This window comes from Syngnathoides biaculeatus, chromosome 15, assembly GCF_019802595.1.
Source record: "Syngnathoides biaculeatus isolate LvHL_M chromosome 15, ASM1980259v1, whole genome shotgun sequence".
Classification (NCBI taxonomy): domain Eukaryota; kingdom Metazoa; phylum Chordata; class Actinopteri; order Syngnathiformes; family Syngnathidae; genus Syngnathoides; species Syngnathoides biaculeatus.
Genome location: NC_084654.1, coordinates 16608444 through 16621333, shown reverse-complemented (window position 1 = coordinate 16621333; position 12890 = coordinate 16608444). Strand labels below are relative to the sequence as shown.

Sequence of the window (12890 nt, the reverse complement as noted above, 5' to 3'; positions counted from 1 at the left end):
GTCTCTTTAAAATGATTGCCCCTGTTTTGATCTGATTAATTTTGTGTGAGCACAAACAATTACTTTTCATCTTTATCTGCGCAGGGAATCACCCCCTTTTATGGGTATCATTTATAACTAGTGGACAGCTACTTGTTCATTGGAATTTCAAGCAGCCTATCGGCGCCGAGATCTCCCGTGGTCTATATTTACATTTCAACTTCAGCTAAACAGGCATGACAAACACACATAGCAAAGGGCCAGCCGCGGTCGTGCCTCATTTGCATACACTTTCCTCTCTTTCAGGTAAGGCAGAGCTGGATTTCACGCAAAAGTTCCTGACAGAAGGCGCAGAGCAGGCGGGCGAGGAAATAAATGAGTGAGATGCCGAGAGAAAAGGAGGGAGTCTGTGATGGGATGCTGAGAGCGGCTCCGCCGAGGATGCATTTCAGCTTTTCAGGTGAGTGTCCATCATTCAGGAAAAGACGATGGGTTCATGGCCTCTGACATTCCGTCCATGGCAAGGGGGTCTTCACGGTGAATATAAATATATGTGTGTGTGCGTGAGTGAGTGTGCACGCGGACCATGGCCAGGGCCTCTCTTGACAAGCCAACAGCTGTTAATTATGAATTGGCCCACAGAGTGGGAGACAGCCTAGTGAATATGCAGAGCTAAAGGGGGCACGCGGAGCCAATGCAACACAAGTGTCAGACCCCGACTGCACCTGAAGTGGCGGAGCTTGACCTGGGTGTCAATCATTGGGAAAGGCCAGGGAACAGTACAAGGAATGCTTGGATTTGACCCAAAAACTACAGTTCGACTCATAAAAATGTACACATTTTTCATTTCAGCACCAAAAAAAAAAATGCAAACCTGCTACTGGATGTTAGTAAAGAAAATCTCAATGTGTGTTTTTGAAGAACCACAGTCCAACAACGAGTGCCATAAACTCACCTGACATGAACTGAGCTGACTACTGTTTGCAACTACATACTTGCAATGCAATCTATCATGTATTTTCTATAATATTTGTCCTCATTATGATTGGGGGTGAGCTAGAGCCTGTCACAGCTGACACAGGGTGAGTGACAGGCGCACTCGGGAATGATTGCTAATTGATCACAGAGCATATAACATTCCCAGTTACATTCACACTTATAGCCCAAGCAGGGGTTTGAACCCAGATTCTGAGACTGATGTTACTTTTTATTCCACTGTGCTACTGCAATGGAGTCTTATACTGTAGTTAGAAATTGTTCAAAAAGTCAAATGTTGCAATTAATTTTACATAGGCAACTCCCAAAAATCCAACATTAACTCATGACTGTGTATCAGTTATGGCATAAAATTTCTCAAAGCATAATTGTGGTCAAATGAAAAGTTTCAAATATTTAAAGAAAACAAAGCAGACACTGATCATTTTCACTGAGTATCAATTTCAACATAAAGAACTATAGAAAATTTCCATTAAATGTACCTGGAAGCAAGGCCTGGTGATGTATCGTATTTTCTTGTGTATAATGAGCACCCATGTATAATACACACTCCCAAAGTTGACCTCAAGATTCTGGAAAACCCTTGTTTTCAAACTCACAGCCCTACTTTTATTTTGTAAATTAGAAAACAATTGTGGCCATCTGTTTTCCCGTATATCTATCTATAATGCACCCTGTTGACTTTTGACAATCTTGTATGTGTGTGTGTGTGGGAGGGGGGGGGGGTTATTCGCATTATACACGAGAAATTACAGCAATTTTCAGTAATGAAAAGGAGGACGCCACATTATACCATATGTGTGTTTCCTATTTATGGAGAAAGTTGAATAGGTGGTCGACTAAAAATTGGAATTCTCAAATGTGTATTTTCCATACGGTATATTTTTTCCCCCGTGCGCAGTCTCACAACAGGGTCTGGAAGCCCGTCTGGACATTTTAAAGAAGGCATTCAATGTGAATCCATCTCAAGCCTGTTCCATAAAAGCCCAGAATGTGGACCACAACATTTACAGTGACGGCTTGTTCATTTCCTTCTCCAGTCAGGTCTAAAACATGAAGCAAGTGTTTATTGTTGTACAATGGTAGTAAGGACAAAGGCAGAGCCTAGGTTGATTGTATAAGTTACCATAAAGAGGCTGGACAAATACACTCGAGTCCCCTAATACGCCACTTATCTCCGGGGCTATTAACAATTATTTGCCATCCTTTAAAAGCCTTCAGTCCTGCTCGTAGTTACCTCAGGGGCCCTCTTGTGTACACACGGCAGGACCGGGGTTAACAGGCCCTGTGCCGCTTGCGCCAGGAACATCAGAAGGAATTTTAATTAATTTTCCACTCTTAGGAACCGAATCTGTGTTCATTTTCCCCTCATGGACTTTTATAAACTTCATCATTAATAAAATCAGACATTCAATTAGAGCAAAATTCCAGGGTTTTCATAGCAGTGCTAGTCTGGTTGTTGTATTTTTTTTAAACTAAGATAAGTAAAAAAAAAAAAAAAAAAAAACTAATTTCATTAATCTAATTGTCATAACTTCACACATCTCTTAATTAGTTCAAATTAATATGATTAATCACAATCATGACAAAAAGCGCATTCAATTACAAGTTTTCAATGGCAAGTGGATGTGTCGGGGGTGATAGGGGCATAAAGGATGAGGGCGGGAAGCAGAGCTGGCTTCCACAAACGGGATTGGCCGCCATTATTCCCATGACTGACAGGATATCAATCATCGCGCACTTTTAATAAAGGCCGCTTGAACTTCAGGGGGGTGACGGGGGGTGGGGTGGGGATAGGGGGGTCTTTCTTGTTTTATTTCTTCAAAATGCTTTGGAACTCCCCTTATTCCTCGGTGAAATATGATCGTCCTGTGAATGACTGACTTCAAGTGCACATAATAATGAAGAGAGCAGCATGCATAAAAACAAAAATTGACTCATCCATATGGAAATAAAAACGATGGCTCATCTCCGCTGCCCCATTATTGTGGAAAATTGCATGTGTTTATGTGCTCAAATGATATTGCTTTATTTTCATTTGTCTGACTGCGAGGGTTTCAAAACACCCTCCACGGCCTTTTCATTCCTCCCCCCCATCTGCAACTCTCAAGATCATCCTGGTCAATTTCTGCTGTTGTCCTTCAATCGGCTCTTGTGATCAAACGAAACAGGGCAGCGGAAGCGTGTCGCCATTTGTCACACGTCGCCATGGCACAAGTTGAGCAGCAGGTCCACCCCCGGGTGTCCTGTGCCAGGAGGGAGTGATACAGCTGCCAGTCTCACACAGGTTTCCTTGTGCTCCCCTGGGAAAGGCCTCCCAAATGTCTCCTCCATTCAGACATTTGGGATTTGGGTCTGGGATTTGATCCGTCCATCTGGACAGCGGGCTGTTTGAAGCCTGCTTGATTCTTTCTCCCCGAGGACGGAGTGCAGTGGTGGGAAAATATTTTGTCACTGCGCAAAGTCGCTTTTTTTTTTAAGATATCTGTACTGTACTGTACCCGAACATTGATTTTTTTTTTAATGACTTTTTGCCTTTGCCCCTTATATTCAGTGTTGCTTAGAATACTTTGGAAACGTAGTCAGTAACAACTGCAAGTTAGGCTTTGGAAAATATAATACTAATGTATTTCCACTACTTCCTTAAAGTAATATCACTAATTAAACTGATAACATTTTGGTGACTTTTCTTAATTTTGAATGAATGCCAGACCCATTAGAAGTTTCCTCTAAAAAGTGGATGAAAACCCTACATCATTCATTTTTGATTAATCACATATTTTTTCTGGACGGCACAGTGAAGCAGCTGGAAAGCGTTGCCCTCACGGTTCTGAGTTCGATCCCGGCCCCGCCTGTGTGGAGTTTGCATGTTCTCCCTGTGTCTGCGTGGGTTTTCTCCGGGCACTCTGGTTTCTTCCCACATCCCAAAAACATGCAACATTAATTGGACACTAAATTGCCCCTAGGTGTGATTGTGATTACGACCATTTGTCTCGATGTGCCTTGCGATTGGCTGCCAACCAGTTCAGGGTCTGCCCTGCCTCCTGCCCGTTGATAGGTGGGATCGGCTCTAGCACTCCCCGCGACCCTCGTGAGGATAAGCGGGAAAGAAAATGGATGTATGGACATATTTGTTCTTTACGCAAAAAAATACATAACAAAATGTGATAATGTAAATACATCATTAAAATATTTTCTCATTAAATGTGCACAGCATGTGGAAAACCACCGAACATGTACAAGTAAGACAATTTTGCTTTATATGACAAACAAAATAACTACATTTTCAAAAAGTCAATTATAAAGATGAAACTATTCAAAAGTCCATCCATCCATACATTTTCTTTGCCGCTTATCATCACGAGGGTCGTGGGGAGTGCTGTCAACGAGCAGGAGGCTGGGTACACCCTGAACTGGTTGCCAGCCAATCGCAGGGGCACATTGAGACAAACAGCCACTCTTAGAATCACACCTAGGGGCAATTTAGAGTCTCCAATTAATGTTGCATGTTTTTGGGGTGTGGGAGGAAACCGGAGCGCGCGGAAGAAAACCCACGCAGGCACGGGGAGAACATGCAAACTCCACACAAGTGGGGCCGGGATCGAACCCGGGTCCTCAGAACTGTGAGGCCAACACGTTACCAGCTGCTCCACTGTGGCACCCTATTCAAAAGTCAATTTTATTTAATCTGTTCACAACCTTTTCAAAATATCAGACAACCAACAGCTTGCACCACAAGGTGGGGCTTCAAGGTCAGATTTGGAAAGTTAGGTTATGTTCTAAACAACGGCAGAATTGCACATGAACAGACATAATCCATCGCAAGAGTTCAGTTTTAGATGACTGAAGTGATATAAAAGAAATTAAAGCTTTTGGGGCCTTTGTCCCAACATAGCTTAAATTGTAATCGTCAACATTTCCAAAAGCAACAGCTATTAAATGACACATTTCTTCCCAGTAATAGATTACAATTCAATCAATTCTATCATTAAATTATGGAATCTAGTTAGTTAGTTATATGTAATTAGATACTCCCCAACTCTGCCAATATTTGAAAACCGATCTCTACTTTGTACTCCTTACTTTGTCCAAATATGCTTATTACATTTTTAGAATGATGAGTGGAATCAATATAGTTTTTATTTTTATATCACAGGTACAGTACATGTACATCTACCTACGGATTTTTGGTATTTCTGATCAGTGATCACAAGGCCCAATTGGAGAAGCTTCCAGTTTAACTTCCAAGTCGCAGCGATGAAGCTGTTTGGGCTGCTGGCTGTCACGTCCCGCCGTTCAAGCGCGATTCCAGGTAGAGTCGGGCAAAGCCCAATGGAGCACTTAGCAAAGGATGGCATAGCTACATATGTTATGTCAATGTGACAGCGCTTATCATGCAGCTCAAGGGCTCCTTTCACTATCCTTTCACCCAACGCTTATATCTCACACTGCATTGGATCCATGTCTGATGCATATCTCGGCTGACAGTGTAGTCAAAAAGCCCGCAGCATGACAGACATGTAAAAGTATACATTGTATACCCGAGTGTGCGGAGAATCACGCACGGAGGCTTTTAGGTTGTGGCGCCTCTGCAGCGGCACGTTTGCAGTTGTTGGCAGAACACTGTGATTAGAGGCGATCGGACGCCAGGCACCCAGCAGACACCCACTGCCGCCGCACTTTTTTATTTGGGTTGTTGCGACCACATGAGGCAGCATATGGAGCCATTTCCTCTTCTCTCTCCCCAGGACTTTTTAGACATGTCAGTTAGGCCTTAATCATGCATTTTTCTGCATGAGGGGAGAAGCGGAGAGTCTGTTCCAAGCTGGCTTCTTTGCCCCAAGGTGCTCCACCGACACAGACAATCAATAGTGCCCATCGCGTCACCCATGTGCGCATGCACGAATGCGAGATATAGCGTTCATCAAGGGCACATTGGAGGGCCTTTTCTGATTTAGTTCACGACGCAAAAGACAATTTTCTTATTGTGTATTTAATTAGCTGGGAGTGGACGCCGTCGGGTGGACAACCAAACCTCAACAGTTTAGCCTTGAGAAAACTCGGGGACAAAAGAGACATTTTTCAAGGTCTCAGCCCGCCCTCCCTTCCGAGCCATCTCCGGGTCCCCAGCCACCCTTGAGCGGGAAGCACAGCCTTCCATGTGCATAAAGTAGAAATAAACTGCAGTCTGTATTTTCATTGGGGGAAAGTGAACCCAATTTACACGCTGCTCCATTGGAGATGAGCACTCTAGCGTGCACCTGCAGGTAATCTCGCCCAGAGTCCCCCTTTGTGTCCCGTATTATTGTTGAAATAAATAACCTTTCACAGCAATCAGTGTGGGGATCTTCACTTAAATTATCGCCGCGCAGATAGCTCACTCATGATCTGCTTCTATATCCATTAACTATCTGCGAAAGTGATTTATTGGTGAAGGGTAAGGGGGGGGGAAAGGTATGAGAAAGTGAAGCAGGCGGTTTAGTAAGACAATAGTGCCCTCTACTGATTGTAGCTTGTCCCGATTCCATCTGATCATTTCGTCAGGCCAGATGCTCTGATGAACTTTAGGGGAATCGCATCTGTGTTTATAACCATAAGACACATTGATCTACTCCTCTCTCTATCTTATTTCGTTAAATAACTAAACCAAACGGGAATCCTCTTTTATGGGATGGCCAAAGAAAACGAAGAAAGAAATCGAAAACCCAGAACCGAGTATTTTATCGCAACAACAGTCAACTTTGTACACATGGACCTCGGCGTTGCACCATCTGCGTGCCGGGGCTCCTGCAGTTGCCCTCGCTCCCATCCCTGCACGCCCCCCCTCCTCTGGCATCCCTCCTTCCCCACACTCCTGTGATGTGTCGTTACACGCTCGGCTGGCTCCTCTTCCATGACAGACTGTTACTTCCTGGAGCGGAAACGCATTTGATTGTTAACATCTGGGCCATTACAATTGCAAACTAGGGCTCTGTACATCAATCAGGAAGTGATTTCAAAACAAAGGGACCATCCTCCAATCAATCTATTGGGAAGTAGGAGCATTACATGCTCCTGTAATCCCGGCTAATTAGCGGGATAATGGGAATGAGATTTATGAATCTGCTGAGGTGCGAGGGCACACTCAAATTAGCGGGGATGCGAGCCAGGCTAGGCTGCAATCACACGATGCAACTGCAAAACCCCAATTCCAATCAAGTGGAGATATTCGGTAAAACCTGCCATGTTTGGTTTTGTTTGCTCATTTCCTGTTCCTGCATGTTTGCAGTTCCTCAGGGTGCCTTTGTGGGTGGAGTCTGCTGCATCACACCGTTTTACAATCCCGATCAGCAGGGTGTTCAGATCCAGGAGAGAGAGCCTGAGATATTGTCATTGAAAGTTGCAATGGACCTTTCTGATGGCGACCTTAAACTCCACCCCTTTAGCCATGTCCCACAAGCTTTCAAAATGGGGATTGGACATAACATGTTTGAAGTTGATTCTCTATCGCGTATTCCAGATAATATTGGGGTATGTTTTTTGCCAAATACGCCAGACTTGTCCAACAGAGTTCCACAGAGAGGTCGCAACTGTTTCACGCAAGGATATGTACACGGAATTAAGATTTTGGACGGAGCAGGACGCAATGTCAGAGTTACAGCGAAATGTTGGCAATCCATGCAAAAAAGTTTGACGCCTCACAGACTTCATATTGAAATCCAACGGGATAAAATAGTGCAATCGTACTGCGCATGTAAAGCAGGGTGAGTACTTTTTACTTGGAAAGATCACGAGTAATATCATTGTAGTCTTTAGAAGTGAGTGCGCGTATTCATTTGACTTGGCTCAAAATGGAACCCAGTATTAAAATTCCGATGTGATCCAAATAGGCAAATAGACATTTCTCTTGCACGACATCACAAATTTACGTATCACTAACCCGACTCTTAAGCATAAAACATTACACACGTCATCCATCAGGTCAGTGATACGCTAACAAATGAAAGTTGTTCTCCTTCAATGTATAAAACACTGATAATAATGAACTTAAACTTAGAGAAGATACTTCTTCCTAACCTTCAAACATACAGCCTTGTGCTTCTTAACTGTGTTTTAGGCTTTGGAAAATGAATCAACCGGGCCTCTTTTAACCTAGCAGGATATCTTTCATCAGAATTGCATGTTCTCCAAGCGCATCTGAGGACCATTTTTGTAACATTAACTTTTCCAAGCGCACGCTACTGACAACCAGCAGTGCTTGTGGGACAACAAGGCGGCAGGGGCGTGTCAAGCCAGGGGTTAAGATAATGTGGCTATCTGATTGGCTATTATTGTACGAGTGATTGACAGGTCGGAATGGTCCGTTGCCTGTTGTGCTGCTTGTGTTTGATTTGAGACCTGCCAGGAGTTACTTTTTTTGCTCAGTTTTTCTCTTGTTACTACTCTGGTTCATCTGTTTTCATTTGCTTGCGCATTGACACTTGGACAACAAAAAATACACTAGAATAATAAATAATAGAATAATCAATAATCAAACTGAGGGATTTACCCCCCCCCCCGCCCCCAAATATTCACCGATTTAGAAATTTAATGCCTTCAACGTGCTCCAAAATTAAATCTGGATCTCGACCTTTCACATTTTTACTACATGTACAACTTCACTCCAGGGACTTTGTCATATTTTGCACTTAATAATACACCTCACATTTTCAATGAGGTAACGGGTCTGTATATAATATGGGCCAGTCAAACATCCAGACTATTTCCATAAGATACTTTTTATTACCAAATAGTAAATACCATATGTTTGAGAAACTTCTTTAATTAAGCTAAAAGCCTACACTTCAAACATTTCATTTCCAAATCCATTGTGGTTGTGTATGAAGGCAAAATCATATAAACTCGCTGTTCAAATACTTCAATCCATCCATTTTTTTTGCCACTTATCCTCACGAGTGTCGCGGGGACTGCTGGAGCCTATCCCAGCTGTCAACGAGCAGGAGGCGGGGTACACCCTTAACTGGTTGCCAGCCAATTGCAGGGCACATAAGAGACAAACAGCCGCACTTACAATCACACCTAGGTGCAATTTAGAGTGTCCAGTTAATGTTGCATGTTTTTGGGATGCGGGAGGAAACCTGAGTGCCCGGAGAAAATCCACGCAGGCACACAGAGAACATGCAAACTCCACACAGGGGGGGCCGGGATTGAACTCGGGTCCTCAGAACTGTGAGGCCAACACTTTACCAGCTCATCTGCCATGCCGCCCCGTTCAAATACTTCGGGACCTAATTGTGCATTCTATTTCACTCCCATACAAGCATCTCCAAATTTTTCAGTCCAAATGGCCCCGTTCTCGAACTGTACGGTGGAAATTGAATTAATAACTGCTATTAGGAATGCATGGTGTATATTACTCAGCACAGCTTTTTTTTAAAAAGTGTCTAAAATGCTTACCTTACAGAAATCATTTACATGACTGAATTTAATACAGATGTGATGTTGGTAACACATGCAAGCTTTTTCCACACTTTGACCTGAGAGTTATACTTTCCATCTTCAATCCCTCCCCCACTTTGAGGTCTCCTAGTAATAGTGCATGACGAAATACATTTTACTAAATGGCATAGTGTGTGTGCGTGTGTGTGTGTGTGTGAGCTAATGTCTGCATCCCAGGAGCATAGCAGCCCGGTGCCACCCTGCAGCATCTTCCTCCCAGCGGGCCACGGGTCTGACCTTGCCTACACCGGTTGGGGACATCTTCTATTAAAGCAGCCCACTGTGATAAGGCCATTTCTTTTCCTTCAGCATCCCTTTAATGTCATCCCTGAAATATGAAGTCATTAAGCGATATTAAAACAGTGCTGACAAACTAATTAACAGAAGACATTATACGGGATGGGCTCGATTAATCCGCTTTAATTGCTCTTTTAAATGGAGGCTCCAATTAAAATTAATAAAGATTTACTGGTGATCGCGCAAAACTACACTAAGTAGTGGCTGTCTGAAGGGCAGCCTAAAGTCAGCCTCCCCCCATTGTCAAGTTGCACTCCCCTTGCTCGCGATGCCAAAAAAGCTTGTATATGAGCATGAGCGTGGAGATTAAATAGGCAGAACGTTTCAGGGCTCCCACTTGACTGATTCCATTCCTCTCCGGCCTCCTGGAGCCGCTTGATCCCGTCTTCATCCTCCCTGTTCGAGAGGATCCGCTCAGCCACCCTCACTTCAATTGCATGGAAAATGCTGCTCGCTCTTGTGCATTCTTTATATACGGCGAGCAGTAATTATTTCTGGCATAATTTAGGGCCATATTTAACTTTTAAACATTTCATTTCGAGGTCTCGTGTTGAGGCAGGAGTGTACGCATTACCTTTGTTTTTCACTAGATGGTAGTGTTTGACTTTCCTTTCTTCAAGTTCAGCCCAACAGTTTTGGCGTAAGATTCATTAGGCTCATATTTTTCTCAGAAATCCACATGCAGTAAATGACTGTGTGATTTCCTATTTCAATTTCATCTCGCTCCGCAGCCCTTTTTTCCATCTTCGTTGTTGACGCACGTTGCTTCACCTAAAACACAATTTTGTATCAGAGCATTTAAGTGGAAGCCTTGTCAGCCAGAGGCAATTGAAGGTATTTTTCCTTTGTTTCTTTCATTCTATCAGAGGTTACCAAGTCTTGTTCCGGAAATGTCACCCGACAAATTAATTGAAGCAAAGCACTTTGCTCCAACCGGAGGCATTTTAATTGTGTGGAGGATGTAAATCAATTTGCTGAAGAAGGCAGCTCTAATTGAAAAGACACGTCTATTAAAAGATTAGTGTGGTTTATTGTTTCCTGTCTTTCTCATCAACAAATCCAACTAATGCTTCAATTTCCTTAATGTTATCATTTCTGTTGTAATTGGTGCTTTGCTACCAAACGACTTTTCCAATTAAAATGTTTGTTTTTTGCTACCGACACAGTGACAAGAAAAAATGGCCCTTTTGCACTGTGCTATGTTGTCTTGTCTCCGTTCACTGAAAATAAATGTAAAGGAATCTCAGGCTCATGAGACAAGGGTTCTGGAGAGTGGATAAGAGTGTCCAAACAGGCTACAGTGAAGAAAAATAAGTATTTGAACACCCTGCTATATTGCAAGTTCTCGCACTTAGAAATCATGGAGGGGTCTGAAATATTCATCGTAGATGCATGTCCACTGTGAGAGAGATAATCTAAAGAGAAAAATCCAGAAATCACAATGTATGATTTTATTTTTTTTTTTTGACGATTTATTTGTGTGATACAGCTGCAAATAAGTATTTGAACACCTGTCTATCAGCTAGAATTCTGACCCTCGGAGACCTGCTTGTCCACCCTTAATAGTCCACTTCCACTCCATGTATTATCCTGAAACAGATGCATCTGTGTGAGGTCCTTAGCTGCATAAAGACACCTGTCCACCACCTCATATGATCAGTAAGACTCAAACTTGTAACATGGCCAAGACCAAAGGCCTGTCCAAAGACACCAGAGACAAAATTGTAGAACTCCACACGGCTGGAAAGGACTACGGAGAAATTGCCAAGCAGCTTGGTGAAAAAAGGTCCACTGTTGGAGCAATCATTAGAAAAGCCCCATGCAAGATATCACTTCGTGGGGTATCAATGATCCTTAGAACGGTGAGGAATCAGCCCAGGACTACTCAACGGGACTTGGTCAATGACCTGAAAAGAGCTGGGACCACCGTTTCCAAGGTGACTGTTGGTAATACACTAAGACGTCATGATTTGAAATCATGCATGGCATGGAAGGTTCCCTGCTTAAACCAGCACATGTCAAAGCCCGACTTAAAACTGTCTGATCTAGAGAAGATCTGTGTGGAGGAGTGGGCCAAAATCCCTCCTGCAGTGTGTACAAACCTGGTGAACAACTACAGGAAACGTTTGACCTCTGTGATTGCAAACAAAGACTACTGTACCAAATATTAACATGGGTTTTCTCAGGTGTTTGAATACTTATTTGCAGCTGTATCACACAAATAAAGCATTTAAAAAAATCATACATTGTGTTTTTCTAGATTTTTCTTTTTAGTTTATCTCTCTCACAGTGGACATGAACCTACAATGTAAATTTCAGACCCCTCCATGATTTCTAAGTGGGAGAACTTGCAATATAGCAGGGTGTTCAAATACTTACAGTATTTTCTTCACTGTACATGTGCTTTGTGGACTTGGGTAAAGTTCCTCAGGGGGTTGCTTGTGGGGGTTGCCATGGGTGTTTTAATACAATACGGAGCTGTTCAGGTCCTATGTGACCGGTGTCAAAATTTGCCAACAGCAAGCTGGATTTATGTCATGTTATTACAGACACCAAAAATCAACACTTGATGGATAACTAGTTTGAAATCAGAAGGCAGTAAAAAATATTTGTCCATCCATCCATTTTCTGGACCACTTATCTTCACTCGGGTTGCAGATGTGCCAGTGCCTATCTCAGGTGATTATATGCGAGAGGTCGGGTACACCCTTAACTGGTCGCCGAACGATCACAGAAAATGATTTGTTGAGTGATTATTTAAATGTTTTCTTTTAAAAAGGGGCCTTGGTGATTTGCTTTCAGAAAATGATGTGGTGGACATGATGTGGCTCCCCGGCCTTGAGTTTGACACCTGCGCCTTATTGTAACTTCAATCTTTTGGGCATTTTCGTGCAGCATTCCTTGCTTTAACATCGCTTCAAATGTATTTGGACAGCAACTAAATAAATCTTAGCTTAGCTATACGTGATACACTATATAAGGACAACATTAAATGTTAAAAAAAATGCTTTCCGACCATGTTTTTCCTCCATTGCGAAACAAACTTTCCAATTGAATCATCTTCTGTTTGTTGTCATGAAGCACGAAAAGCTCGGGGCGTGAAAAGCAGCACGGTGTTTCGATGTCATCCGACTTGCGCG

At 42.9% G+C, this 12890-nt stretch overlaps 1 long non-coding RNA gene across 2 annotated transcripts in view; it reads left to right on the top strand.

The window, feature by feature from the left end:
- LOC133512905 (uncharacterized) overlaps positions 1–12890 on the top strand; it is a 54671-nt gene that overhangs the window by 30631 nt on the left and 11150 nt on the right. Inside the window, exons 7-8 of one of the 2 annotated variants that reach the window (XR_009798336.1) lie at positions 286–439; positions 622–1628. This is a non-coding gene — a long non-coding RNA (uncharacterized LOC133512905). Of the gene's footprint in view, positions 1–285; positions 440–621; positions 1629–12890 lie in introns of those variants that run through there. The other variant, XR_009798337.1, reaches the window with a different exon arrangement.